This window comes from Lithobates pipiens, unplaced genomic scaffold (assembly GCF_037356315.1).
Source record: "Lithobates pipiens isolate NorthernLeopardFrog02 unplaced genomic scaffold, aLitPip1_a1.2 Scaffold_23, whole genome shotgun sequence".
Classification (NCBI taxonomy): domain Eukaryota; kingdom Metazoa; phylum Chordata; class Amphibia; order Anura; family Ranidae; genus Lithobates; species Lithobates pipiens.
The window spans coordinates 149,922,557-149,949,250 of record NW_027507785.1 but is presented as its reverse complement, the minus strand read 5'-3'; the positions used below and the strand labels follow the sequence as shown (position 1 = coordinate 149,949,250).

General features: G+C 45.1%; 1 long non-coding RNA gene across 1 annotated transcript in view; it reads left to right on the top strand.

The window, feature by feature from the left end:
• Nucleotides 1-25,193, top strand: part of LOC143927955 (uncharacterized) — a 55,248-nt gene extending 30,055 nt beyond the window's left edge. The window contains exon 2 of the long non-coding RNA XR_013262357.1: nucleotides 24,709-25,193. This is a non-coding gene — a long non-coding RNA (uncharacterized LOC143927955). The remainder of the gene's footprint in view (nucleotides 1-24,708) is intronic.
• The last annotated feature ends 1,501 nt before the right edge of the window (nucleotides 25,194-26,694 follow it).

Sequence of the window (26,694 nt, the reverse complement as noted above, 5' to 3'; positions counted from 1 at the left end):
GCAATTACCAGTTAAAGCAGTACAGTGCAAAATTGTAAAAAGACCTCTGGTCCTTAGGCTGACAATTGGTCCGGTGCTTAAGTGGTTAAGAGAGGACAGAATTAAAATTAGACATGGGAAATTTAACATTAATAAATCTCCGGGACCAAAAGGCTTGCACCCGAGGGTGCTTAGGGAACTAAGTTAAGTAATTGTCTACTGAATAGTATCAAAAAGTGCAAAGTGCTACATTAAATAAAATAAACACACCACAAAGGTGATAGAATCCAAATAAATGAAAATCAAGTGAACAAAGGTAAGTAACTAAAAACAGTCTCTTAAAAAATTACTATTTTGATAAAGTGCAGAAAAAATGCAAAAAAAAAAAAAAAAGTAAACACACTACAGAGTCAATTGAAAACCTCCACAGAAACACATCTGCTTCAATTGAGCGCAAAGCCAAAAAACAGTGAATTGATCATAAAGTGCCAAGTGCGTCTTATAAATGTGCAAATAAGTAAACACTCTCCAGAGGTGATATAAGTGAACCACCCTAATACAAAACAAATGATATACAAGAAAATAAGAAAGAGTATACCTAGACCAAAAAGAGGGTAACCTCTCCTGATCAGATGGGAATAAACTTTAGAATAAGCAAAAAATATATATAGTAGTAAACGCCCTACAGAGCCGGCTGTAACATACGTTATATCAGAATGAATCTGGCCTCTATAGATTAAATATACATATTGAAATCCATCAAAAATAAAAAGATATAAATATTCAAGTCCATAAATAAACAACAGTCTCCTTTAAGTGCAAGTGCTTTGTGCAAACTTGTGCAAATTCAACTGAGGTGTGGATCTCCCAGTGCTTAATCCCGCTGTGATCACACTTTAATGGGCAGTGGCCCCTTACCTATAGCAAGGAGGGATTCGCATAGAGGTATATAGATTTCTTTATATGTCTTCTCTTGAATATTTATATCTTTTTATTTTTGATGGATTTCAATATGTATATTTAATCTATAGAGGCCGGATTCATTCTGATATAACGTATGTTACAGCTGGCTCTGTAGTGCGTTTACTACTATATATATATTTTTTTTGTTTATTCTAAAGTTTATTCCCATGTGATCAGGAGAGGGTACCCTCTTTTTGGTCTAGGTATACTCTTTCTTATTTTCTTGTATATCATTTGTTTATTATTAGGGTGGTTCACTTATATCACCTCTGGAGAGTGTTTACTTATTTGCACATTTATAAGAAGCACTTGGCACTTTATGAGCAATTCACTGTTTTTTGGCTTTGCACTCAATTGAAGCAGTTGTGTTTCTGTGGAGGGTTTCAATTGACTCTGTAGTGCGTGTACAGCTAAGCACAACACTATAACTCATGTGCAAAAGCTTATATCTCTCCCAAAACTGTCCACTCATGCTTCAAAACCATCTTCCTTTCCCATATAAAGAGTCAGTGCCCCCAAAATGGCAAAGATTCTTCTCAATTTTTTTGGCTCATTTCTTGAAACAGACCAGACGTTCTCAACTCTCTTGGTGCTTTTGCCAAAATAACCTGGATGGTTCGGCACAACACCGTGGTTCACCTTCAAAAGCTCATATCTTTCCAAAAACAGTTCACTCATGTGTCAAAAATAAATTTCTTTCTCATTCAAATAGTCAGTGACCCCAAAATGCTTCGTCCATTTGGTATTGTGTAAGCACTGCAAGTCAAAATGTTTAGATGTTTTGTCTCTATGGCAGAGGACCATTGAAATATCCCTCATGTCCACCTTTCAGTCTTAGCCCAGCCCTTCATTCACAATGGTTACTGTACAGTTTTTGTCTAGCTAACTGAATACAATTGTGTATAAAACTGAAAAAAAATAAAAGATTTTAGGGTAAGAGTAGCCTCCAAGGTTTGACATCACACATTGCACTCATACTGCCAAGGAAAAATTACTTTACAATATTGTAACCATTATCATTCACACATAAAATAACTTCCAGACATCAGAGTAAAAAGAAAATGTATACAGCATAATATACGTAAATATAAACACACAAACAAAAAACAAGGAAAATTACATTTAGCCTACAATGCTGTAAATAAAGCTGGAGTTTTACAACTACTGTAACATCTCTTCACTAGCCACCGTCCTCAGCCTCCTGCCCATCCACACGCTGCTGTCTGGCCACAGATTCTCCTTAACATTGCAGCGTATATCCTCCCTTGCGATGCAACGATGGAAGAAACGGCGTGCATGTCACAACCATCCCCTACACTGATCTCCTGTAATATCCTCACAGGCAGCATCCATTGCATGGAGCAGGGACCTCTGATCTTGAGCCCGATGCTCATACACTCTCCACCTCCAAGTGGAGAAAAACTCCTCAATAGGATTGAGCAAAGGAGAGTAAGGTGGTAGGAACACCATATCCATCCTTGGATGAGCAGTGAACCAGGCCCTGATAAGCGAGCCAGGGTGGAAATTCACATTGTCCCATACAATTATATATTGTGGTAGGTGAGGCCCTATGAGACCTCTCTCATTTTCAGGGATCAAATCCAAAGGAAGGCTGTCCAAGAAGATGAGAAGCTTCTATGTATTGTATGGGCCAAGACCGGGGATGTGAGTGGCCACACCATTCTCAGAAATGACAGCACACATAGTTATATTGCCCCCTCATTGGCCTTGGACATCCACCGTGGCCTTGTGGCCAATAAAATTATGGCCACATCTTCGGCCCTTGGCCAGGTTGAAACCAGCCTCATCCACATACACAAGTATGTGAGAGGTCTCGTTTCCTTCCAAAGCCATTATTCTCTACAATAGAGTAAAAAAATAAAACATCAAATCATACAGAAGAGTCATACACTAAAGTTACAGACAGTTACATAGGAATGTTCTATGTTCTACACAAGTTCAATATACTACTGGCCAATATTCCAGTGGTTCCAAACCTGGGGTACATGTACCCTATGCAGAGGTACTACAGGGGGTATTTGACAGAAAGGGAAGGGGACAAATTATCAACGAGTAGACTTACTGAAATGTTACAGTAAAACCCACAGTATTAGATAGATTTACATGGGAGGCACTACTGTAATTGCAGCTCTTTGACCCTTTTTCTTACTGTATTGTATATTATATTCTTCAAAATAAGGATTATAATGATAATTGCATTATACAGTAAGCTGCAGTTTTTAGGCAAAATGTTTATAAATCAGATATTGGAGAGAATTTTGGCATCAATGGGCACAGAACAAAAATGGGAATTCTTCAAAAAGACTGTGAACTCACTGCAAAGTATATTCCCATAGGCAATACGTTTAAAAGGCTAAAAATAAAACCTATTTGGCTCACGGCCAAAGTTAAAAAATCTATAAACTATAAGAAAAGAACTTTTAAAAAATATAAAAATGAAGGAACACTAGTGTCATTTAAATGTTACAAAGAATATAACAGAATATGTAAAAAGGAAATCAAGGATGCAAAAAATCAAAACAAAAGACAGATTTCAAAAGATAGTAGGACAAACCCCCAAAAATTCTTCAAGTATATTAATAGTAAAAAGGTCAAGCCTAAGCATGTAGGCCCTTTACAAAATAATCTAGAGTGGGTGACTGGGGACAAAAAGAAGGCTAATATATTAAATATTTTTTTCAGCTCTGTGTATACAAAGGAGCATGGGGGAGCTCATGTCCATAATGGGGGTGGTAGTGAGTGACACAGCCCCAAATCCACAATGGCTCAAAAGCTGATAAAGGTGGATAAAGCACCTGGACCTGATGGCATCCACCCACGGATCCTAAAAGAATTGAGCGCTGTAATTTCAAAGTCATTGTATCTAATTATTAGGTACTCATTAATGACAGGAATAGTACCACTGGATTGGCGCAGGGCCAATGTGGTGCCTATATTTAAAAAGGAACAAAGTCTTTACCAGTTAGTTTAACTTCTATAGTTGGGAAGATACTGGAGAGATTAATAAAAGACCACATAGACGGGTTCTTGCAGGGCAAAAAATATTTTAAGCAACAGACAGCATGGCTTCGAGCTCGAGTCGAACTCATGTTCGACTCGAACATTGCCTGTTCACCTGTTTGGCGAACAGTGAACAATTTGGGGTGTTCGTGGCAAATTCGAAAAGCCGCGGAACACCCTGTACAAGTCTATGGGAGAAATCTAAAGTGCTAATTTTAAAGGCTAATATGCAAGTTATTGTCCTAAAAAGTGTTTGGGAACCTGGGTCATGCCCCAGGGGACATGTATCAATGCAAAAAAAGTTTTAAAAACTGCTGTTTTTTCGGGAGCAGTTATTTTAATGATGCTTAAAGTGAAACAATAACAGTGTAATAGACATGTGCAGAGTAAAATATTTCGTTTCGGAATTTCGTTTTCGTCCGAAAACTTAATTTATTTAGTTACTCCCGAAATTCGTTTTTATTTATTTCGTTTTTCGTTCAAAAATTGCATTCGTCCGAAAATCCACATGAATTACGGTCGAATCTGTCTTTGAAGGCTTATGGTGTCTGTCGAATGTATAAAGAAGATTCGACGGAGCTAGTATATAGCATACTTTAGAACCCTATTAAAGTCTATGGGACTCCAACGTTCAAAATCAGTTCAAAAAAGTGCTAATTTTAAAGGCTAATTTGCAAGTTACTGTCCTAAAAAGTGTTTGGGGACCCGGGTCCTGCCCCAGGGGACATGTATCAATGCAAAAAAAAGTTTTAAAAACGGCAGTTTTTTCAGGAGCAGTGATTTTAATAATGATTAAAGTGAATCAATAAAAGTGTAATATTCCTTTAAATTTCGTAGGGGGGGGGGGGTTGTCTATAGTATGCCTGTGAAGGGGCTCATGTTTCTGGTGCTTAGAACTGTCCCTGCACAAAGTGTCATTTATGCAGGAAAAAAAGTCCTTTAAAATCACTCGCAGCTATTATGAATTGTCGGCTCCCGTAATACAGAGAACACTCATTGAAAGTCATTGATAAAAAAAAAAAATTTTTTTTTTAAAAAGCGTGGGGGTCCCCCAAATTCAATTACCAGGCCCTTCAGGTCTGGTATGGATATTAAGGGGAACCCTGCCTCAAATTTAAGAAAAAATTTGACGTGGGGTTCCCCCTAAATATCCATATCCAGACCCTTCAGGTCTGGTATGGATATTAAGGGGAACCCCGCGTCAAATTGTAAAAAAAATTGACGTGGGGTTCCCCCTAAAAATCCATACCAGACCCTTTATCCGAGCACGCAACCTGGCAGGCCGCAGGAAAAGAGGGGGGGACGAGAGAGCGGCCCCCCCTTCCTCCTGAACCGTACCAGGCCACATGCCCTCAACATTGGGAGGATGCTTTGGGGGTCTGTGACCCCTCAAAGCACCTTGTCCCCATGTTGATGAGGACAAGGGCCTCATCCCCACAACCGTGGCCGGTGGTTGTGGAGGTCTGCGGGCGGGGGGCTTATCAGAATCTGGAAGCCCCCTTTAACAAGGGGACCCCCAGATCCCGCCCCCCCCCCCTGTTTGAAATGGTAAGGGGGTACAAAAGTACCCCTACCATTTCACAAAGAAAGTGTAAAAAATGGTTAAATAAAACAAACACACTTTTGAAAAATTCCTTTATTAAAAATAAAAAAATAAAAAAAAGATTCCAGCGGCGGTAATCCACTCTTGCTATCCAGCGACGGACGGTCATCTCTCCAGCGATGGCTCATCTCATCCAGCGCAGCGAATCCATCCTTCTTCTGTCTCCGTGGAGGAGACACTGCAAGGATTCCGGCGGCCTGACGTCTCTTATATACGGTGGGCGGGGCCACCCGTCACCTGACCCCGCCCCCCCTCTGACGCAAGGGGAAACCCGGGGTTCCCCGTGACGCATGGGTGACCACGCCCCCCTCTGATGTAACGGAAACCTGCCTGTGTTACATCAGAGGGGTGCGGGGTCACCCATAGGTCACAGGGAACCCCGGGTTTCCCCTTGCGTCAGAGGGGGGCGGGGTCAGGTGACGGGTGGCCCCGCCCTCCGTATATAAGAAACGTCAGGCCGCCGGAATCCTTGCAGTGTCTCCTCCACGGAGACAGAAGAAGAATGGATTCGCTGCGCTGGATGAGATGAGACATTGCTGGAGAGATGACCGTCCGTCGCTGGATAGCAAGAGTGGATTACCGCCGCTGGAATCTTTTTTTTATTTTTTTATTTTTAATAAACGAATTTTTCAAAAGTGTGTTTGTTTTATTTAACCATTTTTTTACACTTTCTTTGTGAAATGGTAGGGGTACTTTTGTACCCCCTTACCATTTCAAACAGGGGGGGGCGGGGTCTGGGGGTCCCCTTGTTAAAGGGGGCTTCCAGATTCTGATAAGCCCCCCACCCGCAGACCTCCACAAGCACCGGCCACGGTTGTGGGGATGAGGCCCTTGTCCTCATCAACATGGGGACAAGGTGCTTTGAGGGGTCACAGACCCCCAAAGCATCCTCCCAATGTTGAGGGCATGTGGCCTGGTATGGTTCAGGAGGGGGGGGGCCGCTCTCGTCCCCCCTCTTTTCCTGCGGCCTGCCAGGTTGCGTGCTCGGATAAAGGGTCTGGTATGGATTTTTAGGGGGAACCCCACGTCAATTTTTTTTTAAATTTGACGCGGGGTTCCCCTTAATATCCATACCAGACCTGAAGGGTCTGGTTATGGATATTTAGGGGGAACCCCACGTCAAATTTTTTCTTAAATTTGAGGCAGGGTTCCCCTTAATATCCATACCAGACCTGAAGGGCCTGGTAATTGAATTTGGGGGACCCCCACGCTTTTTTATTTATTTATTTATTTATTTTTTTATCAATGACTTTCAATGAGTGTTCTCTGTATTACGGAGCCGACAATTCATAATAGCTGCGAGTGATTTTAAAGGATTTTTTTTCCTGCATAAATGACACTTTGTGCAGGGACAGTTCTAAGCACCAGAAACATGAGCCCCTTCACAGGCATACTATAGACAACCCCCCCCCCCCCCCTATGAAATTTAAAGGGATATTACACTTTTATTGTTTCACTTTAATCATTATTAAAATCACTGCTCCCGAAAAAACGGCCGTTTTTAAAACTTTTTTTTTGCATTGATACATGTCCCCTGGGGCAGGACCCGGGTCCCCAAACACTTTTTAGGACAGTAACTTGCAGAATCTTTTCTCTCTGTCAAATCTTTTTTCTCTGTCGAATATTTTCTCTATATAATCTTGGACTAATAGAGGTAAGGTTAGGCACATTTGACCACAGGTTCTATAGACAGATTGTTATTGTCAGAGTCATGTCGAATCTCCTATTCTATATCGAACTGTTGTAACAATGAAAACGAAAATAAAGCATTTATTTATGTCGGATCTTTCGTTTTTCGGATTTTGTGCTTTCGTTATCGTTTGTCAAAACGAAAATAGCTGAAATTCGGACGAAAATGCATTCGGACGAAAACGAATGCACATGTCTACAGTGTAATATTCCTTTAAATTTCATACCTGGTGGGTGTGTATAGTATGCCTGTAAAGGGGTGCATGTTTCCCTGCACAAAGTGTCATTTCTGTAGGGAAAAAAAGTAATTAAAAATTAGTGATGGACGAACTTCCGACCAGACGCTTCGCGAACTCGAACCGCGAACGCAGCCAAAAGTTTGCGAACCGCAAAGTTTGCGGCGGACCCCATTGACGTTAATGGCAGGCAAACCATAAAAACCTACAGGTCATATTTTCAGCCACAAAATACTTACTAGCTGTGCATACATAGTCCCACCACATGGACACTGACATAACAAAAGTATTAATTGAATCTGGGATCGACAACGACAAGCATTCTTTTTTTATTTGTGAAATTTTGACAATTCAGGAGAGCATGAAGGCCATGGAGGAGAGGCAAGGTCAGGGCAGGCTATGAAGGGGGTGCAGGAGATGATCAGTGCCACAGTCCTGTGCCAGTGTCCCAGTGTGCCAACCTGTGCTTGAGCCCCTCTCTCTGTCCGGCCCTTACCCCTACCTATGCAGGGCTCCACTGCGGTGGTCCGGAGGTGCCAGTCCAGTGCTGATCCTCAGCCATGGTGCTGGCACTGTCTGCTGATTGGCTTCTCCACTGCTATCTCCCTCACTGTCTGAAACCAGCACCGCAATAAAGACTGAGCACTGACACCAGCACCGTAATAGAGAGCACTGACACCAGCACCGTAATAGAGAGCACTGACACCAGCACCGAGATAGAGAGCACTGACACCAGCACCAAGATAGAGAGCACTGACACCAGCACCGAGATAGAGAGAGAGATCACTGACACCAGCAGCAAGATAGAGAGCACTGACACCACACCAGCACCATGATAGAGAGCACTGACACCAGCACCGTGATAGAGAGCACTGAGACCACACCAGCACCGAGATAGAGAGCACTGAGACCACACCAGCACCGTGAAAGAAAGTACTGACACTACATCAGCACCGAGATAGAGAGAGAGCACTGACACCAGCACCAAGATAGAGAGCACTGACAGCAGCACTGATACCAGCAACTCGCTGCGGGACCCAAAAATATGACAAGGCTCAACCTCTTCAAACAGGAGGGTACGGGCATATAGTACGGTGTGCTTTTTTTGTACAAGGAAGTGAGCCAAAGGTAGAAAAAAGGTCCGTGTGCTCGATTAAATAAATTGTTTATAGAGTTATGCATATACATGGTCTACTGGTCACATGTGTTGAATTCCTCCGAGATCCATGCCTCATTCATTTTTATAAATGTGAGGTAGTCAACACTGTCGTGAGCAAGGCGAGTGTGCTTATCGGTCACGATCCCCCCTGCTGCGCTGAACGTCCTTTCGGACAGGACACTGGACGAGGGGCAAGCCAACAGTTCCATTGCAAATTGGGCAAGCCCTAGCCGAAGGTCAAGCCTGCCCACCCAGTAGTCCAGGGGTTCATCACTCCTCAGAGCGTCCACATCGGCCGTTAACCACTGGTGTTCCCTGATGCTGGATCCGGATGAGACCTGTCAATGGGTCGGCTGAAAGAATGACCTCATATCAGAAGTCACCAACACATCTTCAAACTGCCCTTTTCTTGCAGGCGCTGATTGGTACCCGCAACTCTTTCTCTGGGAGTGGGAATTCCTCCTCTGCCAGCGCACGCAAAAGCAGAATGCAGCATTTCTTGAAGCAAGGCCTGGAAGTGCTCCATTCTGACAGCCCCCTGTGACGGTGGTAACATTTCTGCCATTTTGTGTTTGTACCGGGGGTCTAAGTACGTTGCCACCCAGTACTGGTCCTTGTCCTTTATGCTTTTTATACGGGGGTCCCTGTTAAAACACTGGAGCATGAAGGCCCCCATTTGCACTAAACTGGAAGCGGTGTGGTGACCTGGCTCCTGTTCATCATCCAGGATAATGTCGTCCTCCTCGTTCTCCTCTCCCCATCCACGCACAACAACAGGGATCCTAGAAAGGTTTAAAGCATGCTCTTTTTGCTCCTCCTCATCCGGCACGGCACCATCCTCCTCTGACTACTCTTCAGGCTCCAGTTGTTGACTTGTCTCAGATAGAGTAGCCCCCCCCCCCGGAATTCATCCATCATTGCGACTTCCTCATCTTCCTGCTCCTGCTCCTCTACGGCTTGATCAATGACACAACGCAATGCACACTCCATAAAGAAGGCATAGGGTACCATGTCACTGATGGCGCCATGGCTGCGACTGACCAGTTTGGTGATCTCCTCAAATGGCCGCAGAAGTCTGCATGCGTCGCGCATGAGCAGCCACTGGCGCGGTGAAAAAAGACCAAGCTCCCCAGAACCTGTTCTGCCGCAGAGTTCATACAGGTAGTCGTTAACTGCACGTTTCTGCTGGAGCAGCCTATCAAGCATATAGAAGTTTGAGTTCCATCTCGTCGGGCAATCGCAAATAAGACGTCTGACCGGCAGATTGTGTCGCCGCTGAATGTCAGCAAGGTGAGCCATGGCCGTGTAAGATCTTCTGAAATGGGACGAGATTTTCCTTGCCTGCCGCAAGATGTCCTGGACCCCAGGGTATTGGACAACGAATCACTGCACGACCAAGTTTAAGACATGTACCATGCATGGCACGTGTGTAATTTTGCCCTGTTTCAATGTGCTAAGCAGATTGGCACTGTTGTCACACACCACTTTACCAACTGTCAAATTGAGCGGTGTTAGCCACTGATGTGCCTGTGAACGCAAAGCTGAAAGGAGTGCAGGGCCAGTGTGGCTCTTGGCTTCCAGGCACAACAGACGCAGCACAGCATGGCAACGTCTCACCTGGCATGTCGAATAGGTTCTGGGGATCTTGGGCGGCGCAGCATAAGAGACGCTAGCAGCAGAAAAGGAGGAGTCAGCCGAGGAGGAGAGGGAGGAGGATGGAGTAGGAGGAGGAGAAGAAGATGCAGGCCTGCATGCAATCCGTGGCGGTAAAACGAAATCTACACAGGTGCCACGGGTTACATGCTTGATGGCCGTCAGAAGGTTCACCCAGTGGGCAGCAAAAGTTGCCCGTGTTTGCTAGACCATGTGTCTGTGGTCAGATGTATCTTGGCACCGACACTGTGTGCCAGAGATACATTCACTCTCCGCTGAACATGGCCATATAGCTCTGTGATGCCCTTCTTTGAGAAATACTTCCTTCCTGGGACCTTCCATTGTGGTGTTCCAATGGCCACAAATTTTCGAAAGGCCTCCGAGTCCACCAGTTTATATGGCAGTAGTTGGCAGGCTATCAGTTCTGACAAGACAGCCGTCAACCATTGGGCAAGAGGGTTATCCGGCGTCATCATTTTTTTACGCTTGAACATTTGGCCCACGGAAGCCTGCCTTTTTGCAGAAAAACGTGAGGACGGCATGATGGAAGGTGGAGTGGAGGACAATTGTGAGGCGAGAGGAGAAGGAGAAGACGAGGCTGGATGGTGAGAGTCTGGAGTGTGGCTTTGTGGGTTCCGTTGCTCCCACTCAGCTCAGTGATGGCAGCTCATGTGCCTTCTTAAGGCGGTCGTCCCTAGGTCAGTTTTGAGCTTACCGCGACTTATGCGTTGACTGCAAAGATTGTAGATGGCAACACTATTGTCAGCAGCCGACACGTTAAAAAAAGCCCACACTGCGGAGCCATGTGTCGGCATCCTGGGAGCGCCAGATGTGACCTACATGGTTGATGCCTCGCTCCTGATACATTAGCAGTCTGCTTTGTCCCTCCTGGGCAATCTAAGTTCCGCCTGCTTCTCCTCCCTATCTGCTGGTCCATATCTCCCTCTGAACTCCCCTCCTCTTTCTCTCTTGTGGGCACCCACGTGACATCACTAGACACGTCATAATCAACGTCACCTTCCCCACCGCTATAATTAGAGATCTCGGAGTAGGCAGCAACAGCAGGGACCAACCTCCTTGGGCTGATCTGGGTACTGTGGTCAGACCGCTGAGTGGCGGTTGTTGCTACCTCCTCTTCCTGATCCTATGCCAAGAATGGCTGCGCATCGGAAATGTCTTGTGATGGATCGGAAAATAATTCCTGTGACTCAAGCGGAAGGTATATGGTGGTGGTGGTGTTGGTGGTAGTGTCTTTGGGGGTGCACACAGCAGAGAGTGAAGAGGGTGCAGATCGAGAGGATGAAGAGGGTGCAGAAGAGTAAGGCTGATTGAGCCACTCAACCAAGTCTGGTGTGTCCTTTGATGTAATCGCACGCACCTTCTGCAATTTGCCACTTTGGCTCAAGTCTGTTGCTCCTGCCCTACCCCTACCACCCCTGTGGAAGGGCCTGCCTCTTCCTCTGCCTGTCATTTTCTAAATGACCCTGTGACAAAAGTCTCTAGGAAAGTGCAGTATGTATGTGGAAGAAAGTATATAACACCCCGCTTCAATCTGTCGTTTTTTATAATACTTTTTTTTATTGTGTTTGTCACTCTTTGTAGTATTGCTGCAGAACCGCTCAGCAGTCACAATGCTGCACAGTGGAAATGCACTATACTATGCTTTCTATATGTGCAAGTATTTTATACGTGCATTACACCCCTATATACTGCACACCAAATAATACACCTATACCAGTCCTTAAAAGGACCTTTGTGGACCTAGTAGCTAGTGATTTGCAGACTGTCCCTCAGTCCCTACACTGATTAAAGACAGCTGCAGAATCGGTCAGCACTCAGCTCAGCAGTGTAGACCTAATAATAATAGCTAGTGATTAAACTGACTGTCCCTGCTCCACACAGCATCCTGTCCCTACACTGACAAAAGACAGCTGTAGAATCGGTCAACAGTGCACTCAGCAATCAGCAGCACAGCAGTCAGCAGCAGTGCACCAGAACCCTATATACTGTACACCTATACCAGTCCTTAAAAGGACCTTTGTGGACCTAGTAGCTAGTGATTTTCAGACTGTCCCTCAGTCCCTACACTGATAAAAGACAGCTGCAGAATCAGTCAGCACTCAGCCTAGCAGTGAAGTATAATAGGCTTTCTATATTTGAAAGAAAGTATATTATACGTGTACAACCCTATATACTGTACACCTATACCAGTCCTTTAAAGGACTTTTGTGGACCTAATAGTAATAGCTAGTGATTAAACTGACTGTCCCTGCTCCACACAGCGTCCTGTCCCTACACTGACAAAAGACAGCTGCAGAATCGGTCAGCAGTGCACTCAGCAATCAGCAGCACAGCAGTCAGCAGCAGAGCACCAGAACCCTATATACTGTACACCTATACCAGTCCTTAAAAGGACTTTTGTGTACCTAATAGCTAGTGATTTGTGTCACTACAGTCTGTCTCTGCTCCACACAGCAACCTCTCCCTACACTGAGAAAAGACAGAATGTAAAATGGCCGCCAGATCAGGTCTATTATAAGGTAGGGGGAATGTCCAATTGTCCATGTGCTGAAATGTCTCAATTGGCTGTCCTGTCATCATGGGTCAAAGTTCTTTCACAATTTAAACGCATATGTCCGCCACGCAAACAGCGCCAGAAGTCCGCTGGTTTGGCGAATCGTGAACACACAAAATTCACCACGAACCGACTGCCGAGCGAACCGCAAGGCCATCCCTATTTAAAATCACTCACGGCTATAATGAATTGTCGGCTCCCCGTAATACAGAGAACAGTCATTGAAAGTCATTGATAAAAAAAAAGCGTGCGTTTCCTCCAAATTCAATTACCAGGCCCTTCTGGTCTGGTATGGATATTAAGGGGAACCCCGCGTCAAGTTTAAAAAAAATGACTTGGGGTTCCCAATAAATATCCATAACAGACCCTTCAGGTCTGTTATAGATTTTAAGGGGACCTCCTCGCCAAATAAAAAAAAATGGTGTGGAGTTCCCCCTAAAAATCCATACCAGACCCTTTATCCCAGCACAAAACCTGGCAGGCCACAGGAAAAGAGGGGGGGTGAGAGAGCACCCCCCCTCTTGAACCGTACCAGGCCACATGCCCTCAACATTGGGAGGATGCTTTGGGGGTCTGTGACCCCTCAAAGCACCTTGTCCCCATGTTGATGAGGACAAGGGCCTCATCCCCACAACCCTGGCCGGTGGTTGTGGGGGTCTGCCGGCGGGGGGCTTATCAGAATCTGGAAGCCCCCTTTAACAAGGGGACCCTCAGATCCTGGCCCCCCTGTTTGAAATGGTAAGGGGGTACAAAAGTACCCCTACCATTTCACAAAGAAAGTGTAAAAGAATGTTAAAAAAGACACACACACCATTGAAAAAGTCCTTTACTAAAAAAATATATTTTTTAAAAAGATTCCAGCGGTGGTAATCCACTCTTGCTATCCAATGACAGATGATCATCTCTCCAGGGTCCAGCAATGGCTGATCTGATCCAGCAACAGGTGATCTCTCCCTCCATTAGACATGTGCGATTTGTTTCGTACGAATCTCAAATTTGTTTGAATTTCCCTAAATTCGTACGTTTGGGAGGATCCGAAATACAAATTGCCATGCGTCCGAATTTTGTACGAAATACAAACTTTTGTTTACGAATCCCCAGGAGGAAGTCAGCACAGCACAGGGATGGTGGGAGCCCCTCATCTAACGAAAATTCGTATTTCGGATAGGAAATTCTTCAACGTAATTTCGTATTTCGGATAAAAACCAAATTTCCATCAGCATCAACTGTCATATTGAGGTATATTTTTGCCTTTAAATTCCTTGTAACGAATGTTCGTACAAGTTAACAAACCTAACGACAATTCATATTTCGTACGTATTGAAACAGAATTTCGGACACGAAATACGAAGTACGAATTAATTTTAATACGAACCGTAATGGAACAGAATGAAACTAATTTATTGACGGCACCCATGTCTACCCTCCAGCGCAGAGCATCCTTCCATCCTCTGGCTTTCCCAATGACGTGTGGGTGACCCCGCCCCCCTCTGATGTAATGCAGGTTTCCGTTACACTTACGTTCGACTTGAACATCGAACTCATTACTAGTCATCAGTCCCTTTCTCTGTCTTAAAGGAAAGATGTCTCACCAAAGCCCCCCAACAGGGCTGATAAAAAAAAGAATTGCAATAAATAATAAAAAAATTAATTGTAGGCCATTCATATAGTAAAAAGCAGCAAACATGTGTATACCTGCCAAATGGTGCTCCTCAGACCCTCTGACCATATCAGAGTGGGTTAGACGTATACAGAAAACTTCAGAAATGGAAGAACTCATTCATCAAGTGAATGACACCTCTTCCAAAGTCAGAAAAATATAGTCATGCTGGCAGCCAGTGAAGGCCCGTCCAGTGAAGGCGCCCCCCCCCCCCCCCCAAAGCCAGTCACACAAAAAAAAAAACATTCCTGTAAGTGCACTGTGTTCCAGCGGGCGCCGGTCACAGTGCACTATGGAAGCCTCATGCCAACACAATCCCATGATTGCAGGCAAATCGCTTCATTTGCGGTGGTTTTTGATGCCCTGTGGCGCTATGCAGTGCGCCTCTACATGTTCATTGGGTCATTCTACTCCATCTCCTTCTGTCTGGGCGGAGCCATGGACGGGCGGCGTGTTACTATCATTTTGGCTCTGTGTGGATGAGAAGCCCTAATATTACTAACAGCCTGTAATGATCTGTCCACCCCGCAAATCTACAGCAGCACCTTGTGCTGTTTGTATTTCCAGTCTGTGGGGTGGAGGGAGCCGTCCTGTGCTTCACCTCCGCCCTTGAATCCACCTCTGCTCCAGCCCTTCACCCAACAATCTGTTGGAGCCTTCATTACAGATCTCCTGTATGTGTATACCGCAAGTCCTGGGGAAAAAAAGTGTGGGAACTCCCACCCAAGATCCACTCCCCCACCAAAAAAAAAAGAGATGCGCTCATATGCATATATATTTCACAGAAAATACAGTGCAACATTTATTGTAAGGTGCCAGTTTACAAAAACAAAATAAGTTAACTTGTCAAACGAACAAAATAATCACCACAAGAACGGAGGGGGACATGGAGGAAAACTGGAGGGGGACAGCAGCGGAACGGAGAAGGAGTGGGGGACAGCAGCAGAACGGAGGGGGAGTGGGGGACACAGCAGCAGAATGGAGGGGGTACATGCTCACTGTAACTAACAAAGTGTGTGTAACACACAAACGTGGAAGTTTGTCAATGACTCTGGTGGGTGGCAAACTCGCAGTGGACCTTGTGGGTGGGAGGACTCGGAGGCTCAGCTCAGGAGAGGAGAAGTTGAACTGGAGAAGTCTGGCAGCTCAGAGTTGGGCTGCAATGCTGGCAATGTAGTCGGCGGCGGCCCCGGGATTGTCTGGCACTGACTGGGCAGTGGGCACAAGCTGGATCCTTACCAGCAGTAAGTGTGGCTCTGTCTGGTGTGGTGTCTGTGGCTGGCTGCTATCTCTCGGAGGCACTGCTGAGCCTCGCAACCAGTTACTCAGGCATATGCGGGACGCGGCTGCTAACGGGAACTGAGTTCCTGTTGTGGAAAAAGTACAGGAACTCCGTTCCCATGCGTTCCCGCAGGACTTGAGCCCCGTGTATACCATGAGGGCTCCCAGCACTGCGTCCTACAGTCATCCTCCACAGGTCAGTGTTCTCTCTCTCTCTCTCTCTCTCTCTCTCTCTCTCTCTCTCTCTCTCTCTCGCTGTCTGTCTGTCTATCTAGATATCTATCTATCTATCTGTCTACCTATCTAGATATGTATCTGTCTGTCCTTCCGTCCCTCTATATATCTATTTATCTGTTTAATTGCATATCTACCTGTCTGTATGTCTATCTTCTGTATATCTGTCTATTTCTCTATCTGTCTGTCCTATCCAATCTATCCCTCTGTCTTTCTGTCTATAGGCCCCATCACGGCAAGAGACGTGGGGGGGGGGGGCTTGGTTGGGGTTTTTTTACACCCCGCTAATAAAATGGAGCTGCCACTGCAGTACTTTATCACTACTGATGTACTTACTTCTTTCCTTTTTCTCACCCCATCGAAGGACCTTTGAGGAAACCACTTACCTTTCGATACTGCTTATAACTATTATTACCACCCCTCCTCTCCTACTGATATTATAACCCTATTGAACAATACAAGCAAATATATACACTTCCGGCATCTGTACTGAATAGTGGAATTCCACATCAACAAAAGAGTTCCGAAAAGCATAAACACTATATTCAGATAATCTTAGTTCTTTCTGGGTTTTAATTTTTTTTTTATTTGGTTTTTATTTGTTCAACATGCTCTGTTAAGGAAAACCTTATATTAGGTATAATGTTTATACTTTAACTACACCAACATATTAGTTATTAAAACATAAAATAAAACATACAAAAAAAATTTATTGTAAAAAATTATAAAAAACACACTGACACTGTACACTCCCTCCCAAAATAAAGAAAGCCTTGTAAAAAAATATAGATATATGTTTTATAAAATAATAAATAAAAAAAATTGTAAAAGAAATAATGAAATACTACCAACACAGTCCACGAGTGATCAGTGCTGCATATTAGTGCCACTGTCACATGACATTAAAAAAAAGTTGTTTAGCTCAGTGTAGAGCCTACCAGTGAGATGAGTCCATGCCAGATATGCTATTTAAGGGCTTGTTGGCCCACTTTTATTAAACAAAAGAATTAAACAGTCCATGGAGATATTCCACGCAGGGATTTCAACTTTGCAGAAATTATGTAATAACAAATGAAAAAATACCAAGCCACCTGGTTCTAGGGTCAGCACTGCTGCTCAGGCTTTGTGCCTCATCCCCTTTGACCATATAACAGAGTCCTTGTTCTGTACACACTCTGTACCTCTGCTGTCACTCTCTTTCAGAGCTTCCTTTCTGCTCCAGTCCACAGGCTTGTGCCTTCTGTCAGACTATACGGTACAGACGTGCATGGTTCTCCTTTGCTCGCATGGACTTCTCAGGAGGGTGGAGCCCAGAACCTTGGCCCTGTCTCTACTAAAAGACCCAGACACAGCTGCATGATCAGTGTCCTGGCTAATCCTAAATCCTGGTCCCAGGATTGGAGATTTCATCCCACCCAGATCGCTATGAAATCTCCAGGCCCCACAACTCGATTTTTTCCAACCTTAGAGCATACCCCCCAACCGTCCTTGATTCGTTGGGATTGTCCTGCAAATTGGTCCCTCTCCCAGAGTCCCGGCGAATCAGGACTGAGTCCCGGAATACCCGTGGCATGTGCGGGTTGCCTTGGTTCCCGCACGCCATGAGCTACAATTGTATGGCAGCTGCATCTCTCCCCCTGACACACACAGACAGTGCAGAGCAGAGTGCACGAAACCCGCCCCTAATCAAAATACATTTGTTCCCGGCCTGCCTGCATAGAACGACATTTCTGTACTTGGGAGGTCCATATGATGTCAGGAGGGAAGAAGGGAGGCATTTACGATGAGCTTCAGCTACCCATTGGCTGAGGAGGCAGCAGGGGGTGGTGCACCTGCTTCCTCGGCCAATGGGTACACAAAGAACATTGTCCTTCCCTTCAAATTCATCCTGCGGGCTTCCTGTGTTAGTGGGTGCGGGGTGAAGCAGCACCGCTGCTGATGCAGGGAGAAGCCTGGATAAGAGCTGCATGCAATGGTCCTGCAGTGATCCGAGGTGAGTGATCTGCTACTGACTGCTTTGCAATGTCGCTCTCCTCCTTGACTGAGCTCTCTCCACATCAACACCATCTCCTTCCCAGTCACTCAGCCCTTCCTTCTGATAAGTTCTCCTGATTCATGGGCACCTTTCACCCCCAGCTGCACTTCCCCTCCGTGTACTACATGTCTACTTCTTCTTGGTAAGACCATGCAGTAATTCACACACTCTCTCACTTCCAATTGACTTGACCAGTGTAGTTCAGAGGTACCCAGCTTGCCTCTTACTGCTATACCACTTGTACTTCAACATCTCTATTTCTTACCCCTTCTAAAATGATGAAACCACACCTTAATTTTGGAGTATAAATGGCCATATTATTATTCACAACATATAGATAACTCCAATATCAAATATATACCAAAATATCACATCCGTAACAACTTGTTTAACTCCAGTCTGTTGGTCTTTGATGGCACCCCCGAAATACATCACATATGCCACCAATACACTGCGGGACCCTTTTCCACATGATAGGCCTCCAGCGGATAATCAGCTCAGAGACAACCCACTTCCTGCAGTGCAACCATTACAGTATTCCAGCGAACCTTTCGCTGGAATACATCGGAGGGGCACATACTACCAATAAGCCCCCCCACCCCTTTCCATCACATATGTTTACTGCCACGCCAAAGACCAACAAAACACCACCAATCCACAGCTGCCATGACGACCATCTGCCACGCTCCTTAACCACTTGCTTACTGGGCACTTAAACCCCCCTCAGTCCCAGACCAATTTTCAGCTTTCAGCGCTGATGCACTTTGAATGACAATTGCGCGGGCATACAACACTGTACCCAAATGAAATTTTTATCATTTTTTTCCCACAAATAGAGCTTTCTTTTGGTGGTATTTAGTTACAGCTCGGAGTTTTATTTTTTGCTAAACAAACAAAAAAAGATGCAAAAAAAAATAAAAAATAAAAATCATGTTTTAATAGTTTGTTATAAAATTTTGCAAACGGGTCATTTTTCTCCTTCATTGAAGTGCGCTGATAAGGCGGCACTGATAGGCTGCATTGGTGGGCACTGATGGGCTGCATTGGTGGGCACTGATAGGCTGCATTGGTGGGCACTGATAGGCTGCACTTGTGGGCACTGATAGGCATAGTTAAGGCGGCACTAATAGGCACAGATAAGGCGGCACCGATGGGCACAGATAAGGCGGCACTGATGGGCAAAGATGGGCACAGATAAGATGGCACGGATGGGTGGCACGGATAAGTGGCACGGATGGGTGGCACGGATGGGCACTGATAGGTACCACAGATAGATGGGACTGATGGGCACTGATAGGTGGCACTGATAGGTGGCTCTGATAGGTGGCACTGCTGGGCACTGATGGGCGGCACTGCTGGGCACTGATGGGCGGCACTGCTGGGCACTGATGGGCGGCACTGGGGTGCAGCACCTTTGAGGCAGATTGGGTGGCACTGTGGGTGGCACTGTGGGTGGCACTGTGGGGTGGCACTGTGGGTGGCACTGTGGGGTGGCACTGTGGGCATTATGGGCACAGACGGGGGGCACTTACTTTTACTTTGTTATTTTTCAGGATGGCACTGCGGGAGGCAGGTGGGCACTGGCAGGTGGCATGTGGTGCCTTTCATTGCTGGCCGTGATCGGGACTGATGTCCCGATCACGGCTGCCGGTGATCGGCTTTTTTTTTTTCTCCTCGCGCTGTCAGCGCGAGGAGGAATAATAGCCGATTACCGGCTCCGTTCTATCACATGATCAGCTGTCATTGGCTGACAGCTGATCACGTGATAAGGGGTCGGGACTCGCCGATCACAGAGCGCGCCGCGCGCGCCCCTCAGGGGGCGCGCAGGCCGCTCGTAACCAGGACGACGTCAATAGACGTAGTCCTGGAAATCTAGGTCCGCGCTAATGCCGTCATTCGGCAATAGCGCGGTACCCAAGTGGTTAAAGAAAGAAAACACATAAACCAACACAGACAACATATAGGGAGGGCGGGCTTCCTCCACAACTTTCTGTCCCCCTGCCAGCCTCCTTCTTATATAGTACCACTCCTCCCTGGACTTTACTCACTGTCCCCTCCCCTCGTAGCTCTTCATATTAACCCAATGTCAGGGCTGGCTGCTCAGCTGTCAGCTAATTGCCAGCTCTCATCTCTCTCCACGGTTACCCAGCCACTCCTGATCCTGCTCGTCTGACCTGCCTACTTAAGGCTTTCCAGCTCACTTCATCTCTGCCTTTGCCCTTGTCACATCACAAGAAACCATTGCCTGCTTTCCTGTTTAAAGACTGGCTTGCTGACATCCCTTCTGGCTCCTTATCCTGCTTACTGTTACTCCACTTGGATCCCTGACTTCTGGCCTGGCTGATTACCCTATCTGGTTATTGAACTCTGGCCTGGCTGACTATTCGATCCGGTTACTGGACTCTGGCTATGCTTTGACTAGGCTTACTCTATTTACTTTTTTATTTTTTATTAATAACCAAGTGTGATTTAAGTGTACATCTGTCTTGGTCTGGTACATGGTTTCTGACACCCATGCATTGTCTCCCCTAAACACACTGTCATGCCTGACCCTGCACTACTTTTTCTTTCTGTCTTTTCCATTCCGGGCCTCACTTTCTCCTGTTTATGCTCTCCACTCACATAAATCTACACTTCCACCCAGACTTACTTTTTATCTCTTCCAAATGTTCTGCAGCCTGGTACATTTGTTGCAGTCCTTTAAGGAGTAGTACAAGTATACAGTGCAAACACTCTCTGTAGCCATGAATAATACAGCCACAGCACCTGTGATCATTATTATCATGCTGATGACCACACTGTACAGCCTGTGTCTTACTGTAGTGTATACAAGCTGTACAGTGTGGTCATCAGCATGATATACTACTACTCATTACTATATTCTATATGACTACTACTCAGGGCTTTATTTCAGCTGAAATGCGGGAATCCTGAACCCTGCACTTAACACCCTCTGAACTCTGCACTCTGTATGTAGCATCCGCTCAACCCTGCACTCTATATGTAGCGCCCTCTGAACTCTGCACTCTGTACGTTCAACCACATACCGTAAGCCCCTCCCACTGCTAGGTGTTTGACCACACCCACAATTTACCACAAGGTAGTGTGCCACAGTTCTGTTTACTCCTCCAGTGTCTCTCATTCTGAAGTTCAAAAGTTGGGAGGTATGTATAGAGGAAAATTATAAAACAGTTTCCTCCAAATTAAGCAATCCTCCTGGAGCCTCTCAACCTGCCTATTTGAGAATCCTGGGCAACAAACACTAATCCATGTACACGGTCGGAAATTCTGACGGAAAAAGTCCGATTGTGTGTGGGCTCTATTGGACTTTTTCTTTTGGAAATTCCGAAAGAAAAAGTTTGAGAGCTGGATTTAAAATTTTCCGAGAATTGTGACGCACAAAGTGCCGCGCATGCTCAGAAAAATTTGGATATGAAACCTATTGGCTAATGGCCTCTACGTAGTCCCGTGGTGCATTTTGTATGTTACCACGTTCTGAATGATTGGATTTTCCGACAACTTTGTGCGACCGTGTGTATGCAAGACAGGTTTCGGCCAAAATGCGTCACAAAAAATCTGACAGATTTTGTGGTCAGAATGTACGACCTTGTGTATGGGGCATAAGACAGGGAACCATATTGTCACATATCCCCCCTTTTTGACCCGGAGGGAGATACACCCAAGTTCCAGTGGCGCTCTCATTTACAGGAGTCCAATACTGTCTGACCACACCTTTTTTTCTAAAGGGGAGCCCAACCCAATGCCTCCTTTAGTGTCTCTCTCTATGCCTCACTGTCGCTCTGCTATGGGCTTAAGGCACAGTTCACACCTAATGCCGATGTGGCTCACAGCAGGGGTCCTGTCCGTCCTGGTTCACCATTTCAGGTCAAATTTGAGCCCGAATTTTGGGCTGTGTTCGGACCTGAAATGGGCCAATAGATGCAGAGGGCTCCTGTGCAAATTTGCACCAGAGCTGCATCGGACATATGTGAACCGGCTCCATAGAGAGACGGCCACAATCTCCTGCTATTACGAATTGGATGCCGGGAATTCCACATCCATTTCACAATACAGGCAGTCCCCAAGTTACAAACAGGTTAGGGACTGCTTGTTTGTTCTCAAGTCGGATTTGTTCGTAATTCGGACACACATGCGCAGAACAGCGTTTTCTGATGTTTTCCGCTGTTTTCCGATGTGCCCACCGGTGCCGCCTGCCGTTCGTAAGTAGGAGTTGTAGGCAAGTCGGAGGTTCATAACTCGGGGACTCCCTGTAGTGTGAACCCAGCCTTAATAAGACCTTCTCAACTCTTCTTCTGTGTGCACTTCCATAAACATTTCCTCTCCTGAAATTTTAACGGGGCGCCCCTTGCCTTTCCTTCAACCCTTCTGCTTCAGGATCCCAGGTTTCCCAACACCTCTCACAGCATTACTATCCTGAGGCTGTAGGGGGCCTATTTCTATGGTGTTCGTAATTGGACCACCCCTCTTATTTCTGGCACCTGACTCAGCAGTCAATTTTTTCCAGGTTTACATGTACCTTTGGACACCACATTGTCATATACCAATAACACATTACTCGGTTCATTATGAACAGACATTATCAGACCGACATTATGACTCAATGTTGCAAATGTCTTTAACTCCCCTTTTTCCAGTATTTGTTAGGACAGAGTCTGCACAGGGTACACACGACGGAGGGCGGCTATCACCCTTGGGAACCTCACAAGATGCCACCTCTCCTGGTGTCACCCACTCAGTAGGCCTCACCTGACCTTTTCTAATACCACCTGGATTTTTTTCCAAAATTTGAACAGGTGAGCTCTTATTTGATCCACGTAGAACTTCTGAGCACAGATCAGTAACTTTGATGGTTTCAAAACACATAGACACTCCACAGATTTGTCTAAACATTACATGCCCAATTAACACGAAATGTACACAGTTGGGCAATTCAGATTGCATTGGAACAAAGATTATAGTTCATGGTGGAAACTATGGTCAATATTATTATATCCCAGATGCAGAACTAAATAGAACCCTTTATAGTGCAAATTGCTCACAGTTTCCAATATGTGGAAAAATCAGTTATGTGAGATTCCATGTTACTGCATTTAGTTTTTTAGGAGCAGGTATACCATCCATACGTAGAGGGTTATATTATATATGTGGAGACAAAGCTTACACCTGGCTTCCTACTAATGTTACAGGTGCATGTAATATAGGGAAGGTATCACCTGCTTTGGCTGTTCGTAAAGATATAGTGCGACCGCATCAAAGTCCAAAATACCCTTAACACCCCTTTCACACCCGGGCGTTTTGCAGGCGCTATAGCGTTAGAAATAGCGCCTGCAATCCACCCTAAAGAAGCTGCACCATTGTGTGTAGTGTGAAAGCCCAGAGGGCTTTCACACTACAGCGGTGCGCTGGCAGGACGTCAGGAAAAAGTCCTGCCAGCAGCTTCCTTGGAGCGGTGAAGGAGCGGTGTGTTTACCGCTCCTCCACCGCTGCTCCCCATTGAAATCAATGGGGCAGCGCTGTATTACCGCCGGCAAAACACCGCTATTGCGGCGTATTGACGGCGGTTTTAACCCTTTCGCAGCCGCTAGCGAGGGTAAAAGCGCCCCGCTAGTGGCCGAAATGCGCCGCAAATCCGGCGGTAAAATGCCGCTAAAAATGGCGGCGTTTTACCGCCGACGCAATGGGCGGTGTGGTGTGAAAGGGGTCTTAGTGTTAAAAAGGGAGCTGCTCACTGAATGTGACATGACATGGTCATGGTTCCCTTCCTGGACAGGATGGGGAAGTAAAGCAATGAAAAGAATTAATAATTACACTAGAATTGTAGATGAGATTATTAACCTTCCTACCACTGATATAGGCTTATTAAATAAAGAAATGGCTCAGCTTAAAGTGGTTGTAAACCCTTACAGACCACTTTTTGCTACAGGTAAGCCTATAATAAGGCTTACCTGTAGCTACCCAGGATATCTCCTAAACCTGCATGGTTTAGAAGATATCCCCTGTATTTGCATGTGCCGACGTCAACGGCACATGTGCACTGAAGCAAACTGAAGTGCCATTGCAACATATGTGCAGTTGCTTCAGTAAGTGAGGCGTTACCGACGGCTCCCATGTGGGAGTGATGTCATTGCGGCACCGGCCAATCACTGCGCCGGAGCCGCAATACCCGGAAGTAACCCCTGGGCCAGTGCTGTGAGGTATTACATAATGAGCTAGTATGCTATGCATACTAGCTCATTATGCCTTTGTCTTGCAGATGTTATTATTATTATTTTTTTTTTAAAGTGGGTTTACAACCACTTTAAAAAGAGCATAGATTAACGCTAAAATATCTCACTGCAGCTCAGGTGGGATATGCAAGGTATTTCGCACTGACTGTTGTATATACAGTTCTGATAATGAGGACATTATTAAAGGGTATCTTGCTAAGATAAGAAAACTACAGAATAAGCCCAGAGATATTGCTAAAGATGGATGGAAACCCTTTAAGGGATTAGGAGGTTTTGGTGACTTTCTTTATGGCATAGCAACATGGTACAGAAACTAGGCACTTACATTGTGATGTTCCTATTTCTTACATTTGTTATTTACTTCCTCCTCAGGCTATGCCTCTGTGTGACTACCCACTGTACCAACAAATGGTCCACCAGCCCTGATGAACCTATTATTCTGAGAAAACTAGGAGAGAGATAAACAGGATGCCATCTCTCTGTGCCAATGTAGCAGGAGTTACCAGCAATCGGTTGAATGCAACGTGGAGAATAATGGTGTCAAATAAACAAAAGGAGGGAAATGACATAGACTTTCACTGTAATGTTAATTTAAGCACAAGAGACTCCATTTTGTTCACACTGCTGAAATGTGTTCTGTAACCTTCACTTATCACACAGACACAACTTCTGCTAGAAGCTCTCTCTGTCTCTACTCCCCCTCCTCTCTCAAGGTTTTGCTTTTGCAATTGTTTTATTCGCTTGCTTTTAATAACATATTTCCATTTGTTCGTTTATAATAACACCACCCCTTTCTTATCTATGTATAAAATAACATGTAATAATAAAGTTTGTCATGAATGGACATTTTGAACAAAGTGATTGCGCCCTGTAAATCTGCAATTGCAGCGTTAATTTTTGTTTTTAGAGTCACAATCAGAAATATTCCCATAATAGTTGGTATAACAGTTGGCACTTCTTATCCATTCCTCTGTCTCAGGGATCTTATCAGGTTTGTCACATAAATCTATTGTTGAACTGGTGTTCCAAGTCTCTTTAATCACATCCGTCTGAGCCCCAGTCAGGATCTCTGTAGTTTTCTGGTCCACACTTCCATCTCATGTGATTTGGCCACTGGTACAGTATACAAGCCCTTCACTAACAACTGACCAGCGCAGCACCACCATGGACCATAGCAGCAGAAATGCTTTCCACCTGGCTGTTAGGAGGTGAAACCTCAGACACTTTCTTTTCTTCAAAGCTTCTCCCATATATTTCTTGTACAGGAAGTAATCCAGCAGCATACCCAGAGGCAACTTTTAACAGTAGTAATAAATTCTAGAAAGGGAACATCAGTGAGATCCTTCCTAGGGAATACCCGTTCATCGATTTGAGCTATACAATCATGTGGATCCCAGTCACCAGGTGTTGCCATTAGTGTAGCAGGATTCAATGTAGTACACTTCTTGATTGTAATATGTGGTTGTCCCAGAAGTGTAGTCATGCATGATAAATGCCTGACTGGAGATAAATAGGAGATTTTTTCCTATAGTAAGATCACTGAAATAACATGTGAGACCTTTAAGTACCAGGGGTGGAACAATACTATCAATGCAGATGACCATATGGCCAATGAGGCTGCTACTACAGCTTGTACACAGTGGGGCAAATTAGTTAAGTAAAATGCAATTAGTTTGTGTTTGTTCCCATAAACCTGAGTGAGAACAGAAGTCATGTACCCCTCTTTACAATCTACAGTCTGATAAAGGGTTTCTGTAATTGGGCAGGCTAAGCACAGTACAACCCACAATGAGGTGCCCCTTTGTAAATGCTTCCTCCGCTTGTACATTCCGCTGGATGGAACTTTTTGCAGACATTTGTGTACCATAGATGAGATCAGAAAGAGGCACCACCTCCGTAGCACAATTACCTACCCATGCTCTATAAAAATTTACCATGCCAAGAAATGACATCATTTCTTTTTTCTTTTTTTTTTTTACATAGAGTGGGGGCTTGAAGGATGGCCTCTTTTCGGACCTCATCCAGATGTCTGCCTTTTTGAGATATAATGTAACCCTGGTATTTCACCTTGTTTTTCAAAAGTTGTAGTTTAGTTTGCTAACCTTGTGACCTTGTTCTGCGAGGAAATGCATCAGAGCCAAGGTGTCAATTTTACATTGTCGCTCCAAAGGAGCTGCTACCAGAATGTCATCCACATACAACAGAATTTGACTGCCACTGGGAGGTACAACCCGAGACAAAGTATTGAACATTTCTTGTGAGAAGATAGTTGGATTTTCTCTGGGGTAACCTGGTGTATGTGTACCCTTTTTTGTTTTCCCTTGTACATAAGTAACCAGAACTGACTGTCTTAATTAG